Source organism: Glandiceps talaboti, chromosome 21, assembly GCF_964340395.1.
Source record: "Glandiceps talaboti chromosome 21, keGlaTala1.1, whole genome shotgun sequence".
NCBI classification, from domain to species: Eukaryota; Metazoa; Hemichordata; class Enteropneusta; family Spengelidae; genus Glandiceps; species Glandiceps talaboti.
The window spans coordinates 3,280,494-3,297,029 of NC_135569.1; the positions used below are offsets into that span (position 1 = coordinate 3,280,494).

Here is a 16,536-nt window from a genome sequence, read left to right on the forward strand (position 1 = left end):
TACATTAATATAGCGAAAACACCAAGATTATAATGAAATGCTAGAATACATCACAATGGAATTACTAAAATTATTGCTCAACGTTAACATGAGCAAAACATGTAAATGAGTTCTGTTACATTGTGGCACTGTGATGCGGGAAGCTTTTTCAAAAGTGCCGCTGGATTCAAAAATAAAAATTGGGTGATTGGACTTCACAAGGTTAAATAATTTTCTACATTGGATGACATATTTATGTGACGTAGTTTCTATACGAACAAAAATCACATTTTTCATTTTCTGACTTTATGTACTCCCGTGGTGATAAGGTACGACTGAGTCGACCTAGCTCTCAGCTATTACCACGACGGAAATGGCATTTTTTATACGTTCTCGGTTTATATTGGCGTTCGTAAAAGCTGTGCATACGTCAGCAGAGCGGCCAACGCCTTGGGGTTCTACACAATGGACCAACATAAGTGAATATATCAACTTATAAATGAAAGTTTTCCGATTCTGTGAATGGCTATGCGTGGGTAAATAGGACGAAATGATTGGCTAATACCTCGTTTGATTAGCATATTCTAATTATACTAGTCATAAGATTTTCTTGCTCAGAGATTCTTTCCAAAGTATATAAGGCGTGTGAATTCCACTCTCATTCACAGGGCGCAGTAGAGAGACACACCAGCTGGAAGTTAATTTTCATTTGCCGTTGAAATTTTTTCCCGTCTTGCCACATAAATCTGTGAACTAGGAAAGGAGAGACGCCGTTGTACTTAGAAGGTAAGGTTTTCAAAATTGGCATTTGTTTCATTGTTTGCAGATGATCTTCAATCACTCTCTCTGTTACTATACTGTTCTTGAACCATAACTTAAGATGGGAAAGTGACACTCAGCGAGCGGTGAAGTAGATGAGGAGAAAGGTTTTTTTTTTTAATTTGCGAACGTTTCCTGCATTAGCTCAAGCTCTTGTTCCATCTGGCTTTTCTTGTTCTAACTCTATTGTAGTTCATTTAGCAAGTTGAGCAATTATTACTTAATTTACCTTATTAATGTATTTATTTGCCTCCTTACTTCGGGACTTTTGATATTTGAATAATTTGTGATGAGACTATGCTATGTTACCGTTCACTCTAATGTGTACGTTAAAACTCAGCTTCTTATCAGAGTAAATCATTTTCGGCATGACTATATTCATTCGGCTGACGTTTCAATAGGTGTCCACTCACTGTCACTCTACACTTAGTGTTACATACGCGTTCTTAAAATTGAATTTTTCATTGTAAACTTGTCGCTAAAAGCTTTACAGGAAGATGAATTCCAAGTGAAAGATAAATACAATGCTAGGTGATAATGTATTAACGTCGAACTCATGCATGGCATTGAATTTTACATACAAATTTTATATCTAGGGGCAGTTGTTGATACTCCATTGTATAGAAGTCCCTTCATCTCGACTTTTAAAACATAATCCGTTGATTTCACAAGAAATTTGTGAGGACAGCTTTACATAATGTAATCCAACGGCCTTACATACGATCACCTAAAATGCAATTCAATTTACTTCATCCGTTATGAAGCACGCCTTTCTTTGGAAAGATAGGCAAGAAATTCAAACAAAATATTGGAGTGTGTCAAAACTAAATTGAATGATACAATAGCAACATGATATGATAGGAGTACAGAGATATTAGTCCGTTGTGGGTTCGCTTTTAAGAATATCTTTCACTTCTTTGGAAGATAATCGTTATCAAATATATAGTGTGCCAGCCTCGGACGTTGAATTACTACGGTGACAGTGCATTTCATTCACTGGTATGAACCAAACAAAACTCGGGATGCTCTTGAGACAAGGTTTTAAATATTTACTTCTTTTACTATCTTGTTTCTTGGCGTTTAAACAGAGAACTAATCAAAGCATGAATTCAATTTAAAGCCTACACAATTAACAATCACTTTGTATATCCAGTCATTGAAAACATGGAAGATACGGAGAGCTTTGTAAGATAACAGATAGAGAAAGAGGAGTTCAGAAACTGGGAATAAAACAAACAGTTCTGAACTAACAAGACGAACATGGGGAAGGTAGAAAGAAACACGGACGGGGGGGGGGGGCATGTTAACAACCACCCCCTAAAGTCCCCTTTATCTAGCAATATCGATATTCATAATTCATAGCGACATTTACAATAACATAGTAGTAATGTTATTACATTGGGGAAGACAAACTTCATATCAGTCGTGCCATAACTTAATGTCTACCGCTAGTTCCTGTCTATGTCTTCGTGAACTCTCGCGACATGTTACCGATTGTCGTTCATATCCACGGTTTATATTAAAAACATGTCGGACTGTATAATAACCTTTCTTCAATCTGGAAAGTGCGTACAGAGATTAGGTTACCCTAAAAACAAGAACGCAATTCTCTTTCCAATAATCTGCTGATTCTTACGAGTACGCAAAAGCTAATAAGCAAATGGAGATTAAATGTAAGTCCATGTCATGTGGTATTGTGATAGAACCCAACAAATTGATCTTTGCCTTCAAGAGACATCTTTTACGTGTTCTAAATGCCCAATTCATAAAAACATATTAATCAAAAACGCCTTGAGAATGCCTAACAACAGCTTGATTAAAACTTCTAAATTTGTTTAGTTTCACGTTCCGTGGTATAGACAATGACTTCTTTCAATGTGTACTGTGATAATATGAATGATACTAGCACATTCTACGATTGAGAGGAATGTTCTCTTTCAAATATTAGCCATTACCTTTTTTTCATGGAATGCAAAACTTAAGATTGCCCCTACATGACAATATCTCCAAACCATTAAGTGCGGTAAGGCAACTCTGAAGCACTGGATTATGTGAATCACGTGGGTTGGAACTAGATTTGTAGTGATAATCCAGAGAGCGGATTAATCCGTATGAACTATCTACTTATGGACACAATGTCGGAGATGACAAATACTTTGAAGTTTTATTTTGGAGAATCGGTTTGTTCTTATTACTACTTTCAGATTTAGAGGCACGAGGTAGTACTTAGGAGTAGTCCTAAAACCGCGTTCATTACAAGCATCTTCATCTACTCCATCGAATATGTCAGTCAGATTATTGATTTAAACTGAAATCTTTTTTAAGTCTTTGCAATAGTTTTCCTTTCTATAACAGACATAAACATACCTAACATGTACAGACTGTTCCGGTGCTACTAAATGAACACAGGGATATTCATTGAATTTATCAAATAAGCTTTACACTTCCAAATCGTGCATTTAAAAGTCATCAGTTCTAATCTGTAAAATTGTCGGTCTTTTTTAGACAGCAGGAAATTCACTGATAGATAACACCAGTCCTCTGCTTTTCAATGAAAAGCAGTGAACAATATTAGAAAGTGCATGTATGTAAAACGCCAAACTATGTCGATCATATTCGTTTCACAATAATTCCTCAGTGAAATAAAACATTTCAGAAAATATTTCAATACAAAAATATGTACTTACTGCATATAGCTACTGATTGGAGATAGTATGATGTGACAAGAACATCCCCGACGGAAAAGATATCATTACCAGCAAATGCTTAGAATGACTTTGCCGTACTATAGAAACATATTGTCATAAAGTTGAATGGAAAATTTCGCAATCGATTGAAGACGAGCTAATCTGTCTCCCTTAAAAAGATAGTCCGTCAGATTCTCGACAGGCATTCCTCAGAAATGAAATAAAAATTGTGCTCGAATAATACTGAGCAGGCAAATTTAGCTATCGGTGATGACGTTATTTTGATTGTGGTTGCATAGACATCAATGCGAATCGTTCAGGGATTCAAAATGTTTGTTGCAAGTCCAAAACGGCCTTTCGGTAATTTGAAAAACCATGAGCTGTGTCGATTCTCACACCTTTCCTCCCCATGCTAATTATCTTGCAATACTCAAACGTAAGTCCATAGAGGTAAAGATGTAGCAGAAAATTTAGGGATGTAATTAACCACATAGACTGATAAGGGAATTGACCGAATGTTAACTATATGTACATGCTGGTATACTATACTTTATGCTCGTGTTAAAGAGTTTAATGCAACTGCAGAAACTTGAAAAGAGACAGACAGACAGACAGACAGACAGACAGACAGACAGACAGACAGACAGACAGACAGACAGACAGACAGAGAGGCAGTCAGACACACACACACACACACACACACACACACACACACACACACACACACACACAGAACATGTGTGGCCCTTATAATACAATACTCCTATCATTTACCTTGTATTCGTACGAAGGTGCCTGCAGGAGATAGTTCAAGTTTGAGTTTACCGATCGATCAGATATGCTGTATACGACCCATAAATAAGACTTTTATGTGAATTTAATGGTTCATTTGTAAAAGAAAAATGACCATGACAATCTGGTGTTCATCGCATCGTGGTGTATTATAGGAAATTCCATTTGGTTTATTTTGATTATCAGGGTTTTTATTTAGATTATTTACGAGAGTAATGAACTAAATAAAAGTGTCAGTCGTAATCAACGGATTCCTTTGAACAACTAAAAATTCTATAGCTAATATCAACTTAGAATTTAATATAGTCTTCGTCTTTTCATGATAAGTTAGTGATAAATATCGAATTCCCTACATCGCGATAAGGCAACAATGTTATCTTGGAAGAAAAATGGTGGACAGCATCATCCAACATGCTATATGGCTAATAGCCCGTCTAATGCATAATGCCTGTAAGAAAAGTAGAAAATCTGAAAGATGCCTATGACGTCATTTAGCTTTGCTGTGATAATAAATCATTCAGGAACTCATTCAAAGCTAAACCTCACGATATCAAATGTTAAATGCAATACATGGAATTTGTATTCAATCTAAAAACGTATGGGAGGTGGGTCAGAGACATGTTTCCAGAATGACAACACCATGTGACAAGTAGCATTTCACCATACATGTATCCATGGACGTACGCGTGTTACAAGAAGGACAACACCACGTAACAAACAACATCCACGCACTCATACCTACAGCCCATTCTTTTGGTAGGAAATGACGTGTAATGTAAGGGCAATTAATCAATTAATGGATTAGTCACTCTTGATTGAGTTTAAGTCAGGTGGTCTGAGATTGTAATCACATTAAAGTTAAGCTATTTTCTTAATCTCCCAAAATCATTCCTGTCACAATTTGTCACAACGCGTTGAAAATTGAGTAACTTTTAAAAAAACACTAATTCTAATATTGTATTTTATTACCTTAATCTTTTGGCGCCATGTCATTTTTTCGGGGCAATATCATGACAGTTATCTTAATTAAATTCCAATTGCCATGGTAACAGGTTTTTAAATACTTAGCAAATTGTAACAATAGGTCTTAACACACACAGTTATCATAATGTATTGCCAATGCCTATGAATATCAATGGATAGTTCATTTCGAAAGATCGCGTTCCCCGGCCACTTTACATACATAGTATGATAAAACAAGTATTGCGATTTTAATTATAAATACATTAATTCATATTAAGTCACTGTAATTAAACTTCTATTAATCATCTGTCAACACTTTTACCTACACTATTTACGAGTTTTATTTCATCTCTTTGTTTTATAGCCTTCCAATAGGTTGTGATTTGCAATACGCCTTGCACATATAGTCAGAGTAAAATGATTCGAATTGGCAAGTGAATTACGACATCGTTATACTTTTATTCACATGTTCAATGTAATGAATATCCAACAAAATTGACCCGGGTAAAATGACATTTGACAAACACGTATATTGACAACACTTATAATTATATTATACAATAAGTCAGGATATATTCTATAACTTTAAACCATGTTTAGAGACTGACATCATGTTCAGTTTGGATAACGTCAATTGACTCGGAAAATAGATAAACGCTTCGGAAATGTGTACAATGTTAATCTATTATGCATAAAATGTAATACCGATTTCGTTGGGCAATTTACTCGCATTGCCAAATATGTACATGGCATTACCAAAAGTGTGTGTCATGTACATAGACACACAAACAACACACGTACACACATTTTAATGCACATACTATACAGCGCCACCCTAGTGTTACACAACTTACAGCGGATAGTCATGTTAAATTGACTTGGGATTCACCATCCCTGTATATAGCAACAAACGAGAATGTATGGAACAAATATTCATCTCAGTATTGTGTTTTTCCTTCAATACATAAAAATAAATACTTAGTTTGGCATGTATAACAATCTCGTTACTTCGACAGCATGCATTGTTCTAGAGTTCAAGCCCTAACGGAAAATGTTTTAAACCAGGATAAACGCCAAGATTGGCAAACGGAGGTAAACTAACGGAGGTAAACTAACGGAGACAAACTAACGGAGGTAAACCACAATAAAACCTAAGACACAAACACTGAGGTAAACCACAATAAATCATAAGACACAAAAACGGAGGTAACTAACGGACGTAAACCAGGATAACATAGAAGACACACAAACGGAGGTAAACTAACGGACGTAAACCAGAACAAAACATAAGACAAGCAAATGGAGGGTAACTGACGGAGGTAAACTAACGAAGGTAAACCAATGGAGTAAACTAGCGGAGGTAAACCAATGGAGTAAACTAACGGAGGTAAACCAATGGAGTAAACTAACGGGGGTAAACCAGTACAAACCCCAATACACGCAAATTGAGATAACTAGTGTGGGTGTAAGCCAACTCACAACAAATTTCTGAAGCGGTATTCAGTGATTGGTTGAGCGTTCATAACAAAATTCAAAAGTATTTAAATCACGCGGTACCTTTTTATCTTTTAAAATCAAAGTAGTCATGCCTGTAATGCAGGCATTTCACTAGTATACCCCAATATAGTTTATACAAAACAAAATATTCTTGATTCTGACTCTTGAAGTTAAAACTGTAAATATTCAATCAATTATTGTATTCATGAATAATAACCGCTGAGGTTAGTTGAATATCACAAATTCATCAAATCATAAACAGTAGGAACGCCACTAATTTATCGTGCTCAGCCGGGGGCAATCAGCCATAAAACAAAATTACATTACAGTATTACTAAGACATAGCAATGGCAATAAAATTAGAACATTATTATTAGTAACCCGGGGCTCTTTACCGAAATGTCGGCCACAATGTCTCCCTCAAGTATACTACAATAGTCATAAACCTTAAACTGTGCGATGGGGATAAATCTGATGACGTTTTCTCGCCACATTAGTTCTTATTGAAGAATTTCCAATGGTTTATTCCTAAATGACATATGTTACGTGTGTTTAACTTGAAAACATGCCCTGTAGTTAATGTCAGAATACCTGGTAATTAACATTCGGTGGCACGGTATAGTAGGTGTGTGATAAAATGACATTTCGTGGGCATTTACTGGTGTATTTTTATTGAAGGATTTATTGCTACTCACTTTGTTAAAGTTTAATATATATATGTATAATATATATATATATATATATATATATATATATATATATATATATATATATAATTACCATTGATGACGTGTTCATACATACATACATACATACATACATACATACATACATACATACATACATACATACATACATACATACATACATACATACATACATACGTAAAGTAATTACCTATTTGAGATTTGCTAATTCCTTATTTACCGCAAATCGAGCCTAATCAAACGGATTAGTCACCCCAGCAGTCAACGCGGTGAAAAATGGCAAAAATGTTATCACATATTGCTAGAAAATACTCAAAAAACAACAACAACACAAAGCCTTGATGAAGTGTTGACTCGTTTCCCATTTGCGTCAGATTTTGCCATCGGTGGTTCTACGTTTACCCTTCTTTCCAAGCACACAATAACCACAAAGTGCTGAGACTTCCATGCCGGGGCATCATGCCTTATTATTTTTCCTTTCCATCCATTCTTTTCTAAGAAACTAGGTACGTGGGTCTCTAATTCCATGTAAAGATCCCCGGCGACACAAACAATGTCTTTACTACTTGTATGATGAATTACACGCCTGTATGTATATGAAATACGGTCCATTAAGAAGATTTGATCAGCTGAAAAACCCTAACCAATGTCCCTCGCTCAGTGACATCTCTGGTCTCGCCGTCTCCGATTTTTGTTCAAATTTGATTCAAATTACACGTACAATCGAGGGCTAAGAAGAGATAAGGAACATCACAAAACTTATATGTACAATCACGGTACAAATCACATCTCCAAATTCATAGGAATTTGGCTTTAGGCGATATTATTAAAGAAATTGAAATATTACATATTCAACACTTTCGATATCGGTTTTCTTCTTGTTTTGGGGGCATCAATGGTGGAACGTACTGAACCATGAATGTGGTATGTCAAGAGTCATTATTTTATTTCCCGTGCGCCTACAGTATAAATATAATATAACGTAGATGCAAATCATATTACGAATAAGCAGCTACAATCGTTGTACATTAGACATATGATGCGATGCTTCAGTTTTTATGAATCAGATTACCAAATCTGCGCTTTTGTATTGCTGCTTTTGATATAAAATATTGAAGCAGATTTTGTGTTGATGGAAGAACACTCTATCTAATTGGTACAAGTTGTGCGGCGTGTAGATCGTTCGCATTGGAATCTTTCAGTTCTATACGAGTCACAGTGTAATATTTTTATTCATGTTGTACTTTGGCGTCACAAAGGAAGGGAAAGGGGATGGTTGAAAGATAGGCGTTTTGCTTAATGAACAGGGACGGCAGTTTGAATTGGGAATCATTCAGTTATATTTTAATCAAATTGTTAGGGTTTTATTCATTTTTTATTTTGGTGTCACGTCAACGGAAGGGAGTGGTTTACTGATTAAGACCAATTACACCTGAACTATTTGAAAAGAAGACAGCCTTCTTACATTTCGACATAGTAATTCTGAGATATCCTGATTAGAAATTGTACGAAAATTAAACAAACTCTACACTAATTCAAAAATTGGCGATTTTCTACCGTCTCAATTGTAATCATCGAAACGAATAACTTTATCCAAATATGGCCGCATCAGTCTGTACAAAAAATGCGAAGCGTTAGCGCAGCCTCGTTCTGACATTCGGGTGCAAGTGTTAAAAAGACATGACAATCCATGGAATAGCCTCGTACTCAAAACAAAACAAAGTGGAATGGAACGCTTCCACCCCACTGCACATTAATGCAGTTATAATTTTAGAAACGCTACAAAAATGAAACAAAATAATCCAACATTAGCATATATTATTACTGGACAAGACAAAATATAGCCGAGGAATCCGGTGTATATTTTGTCTTCGAATTTTGATGGAATATTCTTCAATGAGTGAAATACGACCGGTAATTACAAGTCACGTGTTCTTAAGCCGGTATTCTGCCATTATATTTTATGCATTTCCTATAATTAATCTAAATGATGCATTAATAGTAATTAATGGAACGCAGGTGATTTTAATACTATGTGACGAGTATAAACTTGGTCTCAGTTTCAGAATCAGTGTGCGTGAAGGGGGAACATTTCCTGTAGCCTGGACATTATTATTTCTTGTTTGACTGCCTTTTTTCCTGGTGGTAGCTTGATTTTTCGAATATGAGACTGAACTTGAGGCTCAATATGAGGCCCTCCAATGTGAATCTTTATACTCGTAGTGTGGGGTTACATGTCAGTGAATTACCTGCCCATGTGATTGTTCGTTATATATCTCCTATAGTTGTTACAAGTTAATTAAATCAACACAGTCAGTGTTATACGGGGGCCTTCTAGTTAAAATGAATATCAATGAGCGATCACCCACTGTTTACGATCAGATTGTGATTTGATCCTGAGGATTTGATACACACAAATGTAGGATAGTTTTACTCGCTGGCTGGACATGTGCACACTTCTAACAGTTGAAAGCAGTCATGTTTGATAACGAACACAGAGTAGTGAGCACTGTACAAGATACACATGAAAACTATTGATCAGTTTGTTCACTGAGTTGGAACCATCGGTTGATAACGATGTCAAAGAAAACTAGTCAAGCTAATATACCACCCAAGTGTGCTTAAATAATAAATACCATAATCTATATCTCAGAAGGTTAATTGTATTTTACTGTACGTTGCCGAGCTCGAAGAACAACAAAAATGGCATGTCTAGCCAAGGTTTGCATACTTGAAGTTACTGAAGCTACAAAGTGTACGTAAATTGCAAGCAACATCGTCATAACGTCTAATTAAAGAAACAGTGCTCTCGTTAAACGCTGTCAATCAAATCCCCATTTTACTGAGAATATGTCGATAATATCGTCACTACAAATACCATTTAAAAAAAAAAACTTTTTAAGAAAATCGCTATTGTCATGTTCCTGCTACAAGGTACATGTTAACGCACTCTCTCGATGAAAGGTGGTGGATGGAATATAGTTTATTTTAAATTCTGTATTTTTTCATCATTGATAATATTATGCCTCTGGATATTTAAATTCTATACCCTAGACAAAGTAGGAGCCTATGTTTTGATAATACCTACATTTCATAATGGCAATCAAAGACAAACCAAAAGGGATTTTACTTTTAATATTTTGCTGCCATCAAGAACATTCTATTCAACGACTTATCAAAATCGTTAAGCTTTAGAGGATTTACATGATGTTACTTTTTAAATGACTTTTCCGTTTCACTGATTAACAATAGGATGAAAGTAATATATTTATATATATTGGGAAATCGTTATTCAGTTGTAGGTTGAGCAGTTTTGCCGGTCGCTATTACTTCTGTTTCCAAGTATAAAATCTAGCAAATTGAATGTAACAGCGAGAACACTGGTGAGGAAATGTTATTAGATGGGCTGTGAGGAGAATTGATATTAAATCAACCCTTTAAGACTACTAATTATACCTAATTCATATCACAGATTTGTAACTGTTGATTTTTTTCTGTCATTTCCGTTAAAAAATCCAGATAGTAATTGCTGTGTTTGGATTCTCCTCTGGTTGTCAGTCAGTACATAGTGATTGTCAATTGAGTAGTCCTGAATGAATTAATAACCAGTATTAATATAAATCTTGTTTGCATTTACAGCCCTGTTAATAAGATTTGAATTAGTGGAACACTTTCTATTGTGTCAAATAAAGATAATGTATTGTGGATTATAACGTGTGTAATTACATCAATGCCGATAATGAGTTCATGTATAGAAAATATTGACTGTGAAACTGAGACTATCCATTTATTTCTACCGCTACAAATTTAGTAGTATTGCTACAGTAACATAAATTGTTTTATTGAAGTAGCATATGTTATTTGTGTTGAATATATTGATTTCTTTGTCACCGCCTGTCTCTCTCTCCTGTCTGCTTGTCTGTCTGTTTGTCTGTTTGTCTTTCTGTTTGTCGATCTGCCCCCCTTCTCTCTCTCTGTCTCTCTGTCTGTCTGTCTGTCTGTCTGTCTGTCTGTCTGTCTCTCTCTCTCTCTCTCTCTCTCTCTCTCTCTCTCTCTCTCTCTCTCTCTCTCTCTCTCTCTCTCTCTCTTCTATTCATCTCCTTTTCTGATCAGTTTGTCTTTTCACTTCACCGTTACAACTTGGGAAATGATCCATCACTCAATTCGCCTGATATATATTTATATTACTTGATAAATGTTACAATTATTAGATTTTAAGATATGCGTTGTTCATGGTGTTAAGATTACACCCACATTATATCAGCGACGCCTTGCGACCAGACATTTAATTTAGCCAGTGCCTTACTCTACCGTTGCATCGTATTTTCGTGTATCTTTAAAGCCGATGAACATGTAATCTGTACATTGAAGATTTAAAGGGAATTTTACGCGAATTAGTAACAGTTCAGTGAGAAGGGAAAATTGAAAGGACAATGCGGATAGTCAACTGTTGTCACAATTCTAATCATATTTAAAATGTCTTCACCACTATTCGTCATTTTAGAATGTACCTGAAAACAAAATTTATGATACACATCACTGTTGTTGCTAACTAGTTCCCACAGTCCTACAGATGTGATAAAATGTACTAGCAGGGTGAAATGTTGCAATATTAGTAGCCAGAGTTTTGTTGAGTTATCAGGTTTACTGGTTTTAATGGTATCATTTGTGCAAGGTTACACGCTGTAAAATAAGACACACTGAGCATACTGTAGACAATTACGTAATGATTAAATTGACTCCAGTATTTATTAAAACACACACTCTGTACATTCTTAGACTAGTAACCTCATAAGTATGTCTTTAACAAGTCAATATCGATCCATTGTTCAATTTATCCACATACCAGTCGATGATCAACCAAGCAATCAACTATATTCCAACACATTCAATAAACCTGTCGATACAACAATCACTGAATTAATAATTCATCAACTAACCAATCAATCAAAATCACTAATCAACCTATACATCAATCAATCAACTATTGATGATATATCAAATTAATCAAGTAATCATATATCGATAGTGTGAAACTGTCACCATCACAATCCGGGTACTTTTTAGTATTGGCGGTTATCGGGATTCGTTTTACTTTTCTAATATCCGAGAAAGAGATCCAAAGAAAAAATGTCATTAATGTCATTGATGTGATGTGTGCTGTTTGTGGTAATCCAGCTGCGCTCCTTGCACATTGGAACTAACATATTTACATACGAAAAAAGGCTTAGGGGTGAAATATACACAAGGGGATACTGGAAAACAAGCGTTATAGCCCTCCTATGGCCACTTTCCATGAAATACTCGAAAGTGACAAATCCATCTGACATATTTGGATTGCAGCAATGTAATTCCCTAAGCTGCCCCCAGGAAAATGTATTTTTATTAATAGATCAGAATTAATTATTAGGTCTGCTTTATGATTTAAAATCACTATTGTACGTAATGAGTTGTACATTAGTAAGGAAGTCGATGGAGGTGTGATGTGTTGCCCGATAACATAACTGTGCTATTAGTATCTTTGGAGCACGAGTCGTGTGTTTATACACAATTACAGTATTGTTGTCAACGAAGCGTGACATATTGGTATATACTGAGATAAGTGTCCATCTGACAACAAACAAACCCATTGAATCGAACAAAATCCTATCGCTGTCGCAGTAAGATTAAGGAATTTGCTCACCGGGAAACTAGCAACGTATTTGCACAATTACAAAACTATTTAACAAGATTTGCAGGTTCAGCAATAGGTGGGTTACATACTGAGGTATGTTTATACCTTATTTCTCCTCTTTCTTTTTAATCTCTTTCCTCAACTTCTTTAAATCGAATTCTTCAAAGTCTTCTATATGCATTCGTGCATTCATTCTAGGACTAAACACTTTTTTTCTCTCAGATCTTTCGAAGTACTTTATCCACTAGGATATTTTATCTTCAGCCGCGACGCTAAGGCCTAACAAAACAATTGTGTGGTTACGATTACGCTCAATTTTAGAATAGGTGGGGTAGGCAGATTTTTTATTTCATTTCTTTTATATTTTTTTTTTCATATGTGAGTGTCTAGTCCAGGTTTTTATGTTTTTAAGAATTTGTTGTTTTCCAAATGGTCTCAGTGTTATTGGTTTCTTCCCACCAGATGTACAGCCATTAGAAATTGGAAGAATAATTTTATATTGTCTTTTAAGTAGTTGTCAGTTTCCGCATCCACTATTTCTTGCAAGACATCACAATTTTAGCGATTTTATTTTTTTTTCTCGAAGAGTTAAAAGGTTTAGGGTCGGCGTGATAAACTAGTATAGTGAGATTGGGTAACTGGAACCAAACATTTTTTAGGCCTAACAACCAATCGTAAAGTAATAATTTGGAAATATTTCTTTTCTTTCGGAAACTTTGTAGTGTTCTTTTTACAGATTTTATGCTTAGAGTGACATAATCTGGATTTCTAAGCGTTTTACTCAAGCGAACATACTTATGTAAAACCTTGGTTACACTATGGTAGTATACTGTTAATGTCGATTCATAACATTACAATTGTCTTCTGACATTGATAGATTAGTCGCATTTCAACGATATTTTATTATACATAACGTACAATAAATTACGTCATCATATCGTTTATAAATTATATCTTAGTACCAAGTTTGAATTCAATCAATGGCAAGTGATGGTTAATTATGCCCCAGTAAGCACAATATTGCAAGTACTTTTTGAATATTCACCAAACATGACAACAATAACCGTATAAACTCAGGTTGTTCCCCTTTAATTTTTTTCTCATTTGAATTTGTTAATATGTTGCTTCTGATTTCACAAATTTTGTTACCTAACTAATCTCTACCTGATGCATTCATTAATGACTTTGATTATCATCAAACAGGTCACATCATTTTGTAATCATTAAAGTTTGTTCCGCAGATTGACAGCGGTAAATAATTAAATATGTATTACATAACGGCTTAACAAGAAAAGCAAATACTATAAATGCGTTTGACAATCAAGTGAGCGAAAGCTGCGATGTAGATAGGATATTGTGAATATTTAACTTTATTTGCTGTTATACCATCACTGACACTCTATATTTACAACATAATTTTTATTTCGAAGAGTAAATTTTCTTTACCTGTTTTCAAAAAGGACATATTGTTAGTGATGGCATATTGGAGTTGTAAAAATTCCGTATATTTTCAAGGTATATTTGGGGTTTTTTGAAGAATGCCAATTCTATTTTACTCAATCATTTCTACAGGGGCTTGTGAGAAATGAAAAAATGAAGAATTTCGTTGCTGATTTTCAAATTTAATTTGTTAAAATGAAGGGGATACTTTACATGTCAAAACACGTTACCTCTGTAATGAAAAGTACAACCCATAAGGGATACCTCCGGGGTACATTGCCAACACGAAATGTGTTCATTGTAAGCTGAAACAAAATGTTCACAAATACCTGATGGCAAATCAGTCTCACAACACATTATGATGTGACACAGTTCAGGCAATGGTGTAAAAGGTAAGCTTGTGGAAGCTAATATATATGGAGGATGGGCAGAATGGCAGAAACAGTTAGATTGACACAGACAGACAGACAGACAGACAGACAGACAGACAGACAGACAGACAGACAGACAGACATACATACATACATACATACATACATACATACATACATACATACATACATACATACATACATACATACATACATACTTTATCTCTGCACTGCATTGGTCTTATCTACTTTACAATGTTGTACAAACTGTTTATCTTATTATCTTATACATATCTTATTAAGTTATCAAGTTTATACAGTCACTGAAGGGGCTTGCAGTTTGAACATTCATGGGATGTGAGTAACAAGATATCTTTCAAATGATGGTCGCCCGCCTTCTTTTTCTCTCTCGAAACTGAAATTGCAGAAACGTGACTGTATATGCAAATTCTTTGGCGAAAAATGTCAGATATTAATCCTTGAGTTACTGTACATCGTCACTATACCTTTACAAAAATACATAGAAACGTCATGAGAGTAACCACAGCGATTGAAGATACAAGAATGCTATCTTTATAGTTAGGCTTCATATTCTTACTTATCGTTTCCACATCCTTAAGAAACTACGCACTACAGAAGCGGAAACTGTTAACTTATTATTAAACACTTATACATGTTTTTACGTTTCAAAAATTTCAAAGAATAACCAAAATATATAGAAGGTGAAATGTACGATTTTTCTAAATTTCAATTCATGTCCGTAAGATGTACTACACAGACAGAGTCAAATTTGGAGAGGGGAGGGAATGTTTTGTGTTAGACAAAGTGTTTCACGCAGAACAATGACACAGCGGACTCCAGAGGTGTATGAATCAATTTGTCCTATGGGCAGCAATAGTTGACACATAAAGACGTGTATCATGAACATCACTCTTACCAAAATGTGCACTAGTTGACAGCGAAAGAAGAATACCTTTTGGTGGTTGGTTGGTGGGGTGCGTGGGTTGGGTTGGGTCTGTTCTCTTACCGTGTAGAAAACACTTTAATGATATTATCTTAGGAATGGATAAGTTGCTGGTCAGCGTAGTGTCTTACTTCGAAAAGTACGGTAACTTGATAAACGACTACTATAAACCTTTGAACGTTAAAATTTTCTTTTCAACATCCATGTCAAAATAATTGTATTTTGTCTGTATAATGTATTATTACTTAATAAAACACCTTGTTGAATTCATTTAAAAGATTTCAGAAATCAACTGTGTATCCACGCATGCGCGCTACCATCATTGCTCGGGTCAATTGAGTAGTACTTCTTTACGTATTCTCTACGTCAAAACGTTTAGTAAACCAGTTTGCTTTATTCTAAAGCATCACATGATGACACACTTAATTACTTTACGACGGATGTTGAGTTATGCTCATGTTTGAAAAGCTGCCTTTTCGAATAGCCTTACACAGTACACCAATGGTGTAACAAATAAAAGGGTCATGTGTATTCATGAAACACTTACGTACATAATGCTATTAGATATTTCAATTAGACACTTAATCCGCTGAACTTCGTCACCAATTTACGTAGAAGTAGAAAACCTACTTGGATAAAAACT

The 16,536-nt window shown here is 35.1% G+C and overlaps 1 protein-coding gene across 1 annotated transcript in view; it reads left to right on the forward strand.

Moving 5' to 3' along the window:
- Positions 1-629: 629 nt before the first annotated feature.
- The window catches only part of LOC144451472 (uncharacterized), a 38,568-nt gene continuing 22,661 nt past the window's right edge, over positions 630-16,536 (forward strand). The window contains exon 1 of the mRNA XM_078142316.1: positions 630-765. The gene's annotated coding sequence lies outside the window, so the exon portion shown is untranslated. The remainder of the gene's footprint in view (positions 766-16,536) is intronic.